Raw genomic sequence first — 5,950 nt, forward strand, 5'->3', positions numbered from 1 at the left:
TGTCAACGGCGCGGGGCACGCCGGGACGGCGGAGGCCGGTTCGGGGCCCGTTAGAGGAGCCGCCATCCCGCTCCACGTACTCACCTCACCCCGGGTGAGGGGAATGGCGTGGGGGTGGCGGTCAGGCCCCGGAGGGCCGGGCTTGGGCCTTGGTCTGTCGGTGGTGGCTAGAGCCAGGCTGCGGGCTGTGGTGATTCCCTGGGGGCTCCCTCCGGGCCGGGGCCGCGGCCCTGAGGCCTGCCGCGGCCCGCCGCAGAGCGGACCGCGGGCGGCCGTCACGCAGGGTCGGGGCCGTAGGCTCGGCCTGAAGATGAGCCCCAGGCGCGTTGTGGAAGGGCTGGGAGGTCAGGGTGTGTGGGCGGTGGGTGCCGTCTCGGCGGGGAGCAGTCGTCCAGCCGAGGCTGTGGGAGACGCACCGGAGCCCACCCAGGAGCCAAGGGGGGTGGGGAACGGTGAGGTTTTGGACACGCAAGTCGAGCGTGAAGGACTCTTACCAGGCTCTTCTGGAAGCCATTGGTTGAAATAAAACTTAAGCTCTCTAGCCGAGTCCTTGTGCTGGTGCTTCGAGAGGAACTCTGTACCGTTGCGCGTCCCAGGTGACAGATGGGATTCCTTTTTTTTGATTAAGAGCTGCTGCTGAAGATGAACTGGGATTCAAAGTAGATTATCTTCTTCCTTCCTTCTGGTGGTGCCAGGCATAGGAAAAAGTCAGGAAGCTCTGTCTCTGGAAGGATACCTGTGCCTCATTGCAGGCGTTGCGGCAGTAACACACCGCAAACTGTCTTCTCCCAGGACGTTCATCTGAAAAAACAGCAGAGTAAAAAGCGCAAATAAATAAATCTGTTACTGAACATGGGAACCCTGAATTCACAAATCTTCACATGGTGACATTATCCGAGTGTAATCAAGTTGTTGCTATTTTTAAGCAATTAGGGTTAGGCTTATCCACCATGTGCAGTGGATAACCATTGATGTTCTGCTGTTGCTGACAGCTTCTACTCATCAAAACATTTCATCATGCTGGTGCAGATCTACCTTGTTTCACAATCTGATTTCATCCCCACTGAGGGTTGCTGCTTTGGATTCTTCCTGTTGGTGAAATGAAATATCCTGCTTTAGGGGAAAAATGTATTTGGGATTCTGGGGAACAGCAATAGATCAGCTTAATTCCAAATACTTCTTTCATCCATGCAGGATGTTGTTTGCCCATTTCCTGTAGTGTGGGGGATTTTGGTCTTTTTCACTTTAAAAGGAACATCTCTCTGTTTGCCAGCACCACCAAAAGAAATAGATGTGTTGTCTGGTAGGCTTTTTCCTCCCATTTTTAGACCTTCGTTAGGAAGGTGGTGACCCTCCTACATGCAAGTCCACAATGCAGCAGGTAGCACCGACTACTCGGCAGTTGCTGCATCTGTACTCCAGGTGTGTTTGAGGCAGCTGTGCTGCTGCTGAAGCCAGCATTCTTCTCCCTGTGAGTGGCAAAGGCCTGTGCACCATTGCTGTTACACTCTGTTAACAGCAGCTGCACTTTATTAGTAGGCAGAGGCAAACCTGTTAGGGATCTTAGGGTGTCATAATCTGTTTGCTTGTTTCACAAGTTCTTTTGAGGAGCTGGCTAAAATCTAGCTGCGTGGGGATTTGTTAGCCCAAGACAGCCATCCTTTGAAAGCACTAGAGACTCCAGCCTTTGCCCCCCTCTTTTACTCTTCCAGCTCTTCAATATTCAAGATACTTACGTGGCCAGAAGACTGAGCAGGGATATCGCTTAGGCAGTGACTGAATTGCTACTGGCCCAGGAGGGATAAGCAGACAGAAGTTGTGTCAGCACTGCACAGCAGAAATTATGTTTGATCGTGCTCATCTTGACTTAGTGACAAAAACCTTCCTGCTACCCGTACCTGCTAATACAGTACAAAATGCAAGGTTCCTGTCCTTTACAGAGACTGGAGGGTTGATTTACAAATTCATTGTATGTTCAGAAGTGAACTCCTTATGTTATTGTAGCTTAGCAGCATCCCAATGAATGACAGCCAGCGCTTTGCAGGGCTCCATCTTACTGACTACACCGAGTTGTAGCACAAGAGTAGCTCAGACAATTGGAAGATACAGGTTCCTCCAGGCAATGCTTTGCAACTTCTTGTAGGCAGAGCCACTGTCGTTCTTTCCCAGTACCTGCTGTCAGAGAAAATGAGGAGCCCAACAAGTAAAAATGCTGAAGCACTGCCACTCTGTCAGTAGGGCTGCACTGACCACCAAATGCTCCCTGTCTTTCCAGTTGCTCCACCAGTCTGCTACTGGTCACCCAAGATTGTTCCTCTTTGCAGTAGGCAGTGGATCTGGGACGAGAAGTTTGAAGGCTGAGTCCAAACAATTATAAAGAAAAAATGTTTCCATCTACATCAGCAGTGATCTACCCACTGGTGCTGAAGAGAAAGGAAACAAAAAGCTGATTTTTCTTTTGCAACAACTCCAGCTGTAAGAAATTAGAACAGTGAAGCACAGAGCACTGATACTGAATGTCCAAAGAAAACAATGTTACTTGCAGACAGGCTTGAACCAGATAAGCTGAGATGATCTGTATCCCATATGAGAAGCTTTGCCAGGGAATTTGAAGCCAGTGTTTGCTTCCATCTTGAAGCAGCACATCCTCACATCAAAGACAAAACTATAGAGTAAAGCATAGACTGAGGATTTGGGGCAAAAGAAAAAAAAAAAATCATCCACCACTGAATAATAGAGTGTTTGAAGAATCTTTCTGTGTTAACCACTGCATTGACGGTGCATGAAAACCTCAGCTGTTGAAGAGCTGTTTTACCTGTCAGCTGAGAGCTGGTGATAGCAACAGTTAGCAAAAACAACCCAGACAGAAAACTACTTACCGCTACTCAGACTATTCAATTTTTTCCACTTCGCATGTGAAGTAACTTAAAGATATTAAAAAAAACAAACAAACAAACAAAACACACACAAAAAAAACCCCCAAACAACCAAACCCAGGGCACAGTCTGAAACCAGAGCGGCTCCTGGTTTGCCACCTAGCCAGGCCAGTTTACTGATACTGAATGTGAGGTGGTGGAAGATGGTCACATTGATAAGAGGTGACAAAGCAGGTAAACTGAATATATTTTAAGGTTTCCTTCTCCGAGGTGATGTGGAGTGGGGTTTGCATACATTAGACATGGCACATTCAGGGTCAGGCAGCCTGGCCGAGCGGATTATACAAAATCATGCAGTAGTCCCTAAATCCCCAGCAAGCTGTGGAAGTGCCAGCCAACATGAGCAGTGCCTTGCTGTGAAAATAACTTGCTGTTGTTTCACTGAATGAGTTTTTACACTTTCATCTCTTGCATTAAATGCAAATTCTCTTCTTATTGCCGTGGCATGGTGGTAAGAGGCAGGGTACTCATCCACTCATTTCAGAAAAAGCATGATTTTTTTGACTGACCTTCTGTTTGAATTATCATGCCAGCCACAAAACAAAGGACTGCTTTATTAGATTGCTCGCCTTTGGGATTTTCTTGTGATTTAATGATCCTAGCCATGACTGAGAAAGAACAGAGCATGGCAAATATGAAAACTTTCACTAAGAGATTTAAATTAAAATAGAAGAAAACACACTGACATGCAAAATCCTTGATAGCTTTCTGGATGAATACAAGCTGGCATTTGACGGTGATGTTAAAAACAAAATAGACATAATAGCTTGTTAGAGCTCAAATGTCTTCACGAGTACTTCCTGGGTGAGCAAGAGTGCTGGACATGGATCCCGCTTTTAGAAGGTCACAGTATTGGTTCCAAGGTAAACAGTTGGAATTATCCAACTGATAGCACACAGCTCTGCTTTAAAAGAAAGGTATGCCCTAATCTGAAAGAGAAGGCTATTACAGTCTTTATGCCTTTTGCAACCACTTATTTATGGTATGTGGATATACCATGTGTGTGTATGAATAGTAGAGCTAAACCACTGTTGTATATCCTAGATATGCAAATAGTGAATCCAAGCCATTTGCAAAATGGGAAAGTATGTGTAAGATTAAACCCTTCTCAGCATGCTCAATTTTACACATGTCCAGTAATCACAGCCTCAATGAAAATATGTTTGAGGGGATTAGTCATTTTCTGAATGGAGACTTGATGTCTTACCCAAGATAATGGATCATGATGCTCCTCTGATAATGGCTGGCAAGGCAAGGTCACTCAAGACCCTGGTCTGTAGCCAGTGTTTCTTCTGTAGCTGCCACATTTCTCTCCCACATTATCAGCAGGGTGACAGGCTGTCATGAGAGACATCATTAAACATTTTGCATTACCAACACATCAGCATAAGACAGTGGCTGAGCACTACAGACAAGTATAAACACGTAGTAAAGCCAGTCTCTGAATCACATAGTAATGCTCATTTCATTACTTCCCAAAACATCCATGATGGAGGAACATAAGAAGCAAAGTATTAAATTTTCATTTCCTAGGAATTTGGAAAGTAGATTTGTTAACTTCTAGAACAGCTTATTTAATATTGTAACAGGAGGTAAAGACTTCTATTTGCTCTACATTATTGTAGAAAAACATGTCATAATTTGTAATCTAAATCCTCAGTTTTGTGAGCATTTGATGAACACATGAAAGGTTTATTTGTCTGACTACCCTCACTGCGCTGAATGCATCTCATCACATGCATTTAAGAAATGTAATGTTGGTTTGTATAAACATTCTCAGGATATAGGGTTTGTTTTAAACATAATATGAGAAGAGTCAATAAACAATTATTCAGCTTTGTCATATTCATGTTAATTGTTTATTGTTAATAAATAAATAATATCGTAAGGGCAAACAAGCAGGGATACTGATTCAGACGGAATGCACAAGTAGCCCACTGCCCTGTTTCCAAAAGTGTCCATAAGCAGGTATCAAAGAAAGAATAAGTCATACTTGCCCCAACAACTACAGTTTCCTACTACTTTCATCTCAGAGAATTTCATGAACCTGATGTGGTTTGTCTACTTGGTAATCCTCAACAGATCTCTTTCCTCTAAAATCCCATCCAAATTTCCCTTTTAACCCAGGTAAACTTTCTACATCCACAATCTCTGGCAAGTTCTACAGTTCAGCTGTCCATAGCATGAAGAACCATCTCTTCTTCTTCTGTATTTATATTGAAAAACGTAAATACACACTGACCTTCTTGGATATGGGTTTTTTTTAATTATGGATTTACCCTGAACATGTGTATTTCTGATATTATCGTGACTTACGTACAGATTATTTCCATTGCTCCTACATAGCCTACAACAACTACCTCCCAGTTTAACAAATCGGGTTTTTTCCCTCTGGAATAATAATCACCAGATAAATTCACTCTGTAGATCCAGCCCCATCTCATTTTTACCTTGCTTGTAGCAAAGTGTTCAAATTGACATGTAGTGAACTTTCCAAGACATCAGATAAAAAAGTCATGCAATCATTACATTTTAAACCAATGGTTTAAAAATGAATGGTTCATGGAGAATACTGACAAGGTGTAATATAGTTTGGAGTCTTATGAAAAAAGTGCAATTTGTTAGTTCTCATTGCATGCTTCACAGCTTATTTTGTTACTCAGAAACTTCAGAGTCATCAGAGAGGATCAGCTCAGTCTATCCAGAGGAGCAACCTGACTTCGTCGATAACCAGTAATGTCACTCCAGGGGAAGGTACGAGCACTCTACAACATGAAGACACAAGCTGCACCGTGTCTCACCACCACTGTCTGCTTCACCCTGAACAAGTCCATATACTCTGTGCTCCCTCTTCCTTCACTCCCCAGCTAAGACTCCAAGGACAAAGAAAGCAGCCTAATCCTCGAGGCAGCTCGCAGTAGCTTTTAACTTTCTGCCCAGGTTTCACACAATGTAAGAGTGACACAACTGGCTTGAAGTCTTCCCACACCCCGCTGTTCATTCCTGTCCTGCAC

Source organism: Haliaeetus albicilla, chromosome 2 (genome assembly GCF_947461875.1).
Source record: "Haliaeetus albicilla chromosome 2, bHalAlb1.1, whole genome shotgun sequence".
Lineage (NCBI taxonomy): Eukaryota > Metazoa > Chordata > Aves > Accipitriformes > Accipitridae > Haliaeetus > Haliaeetus albicilla.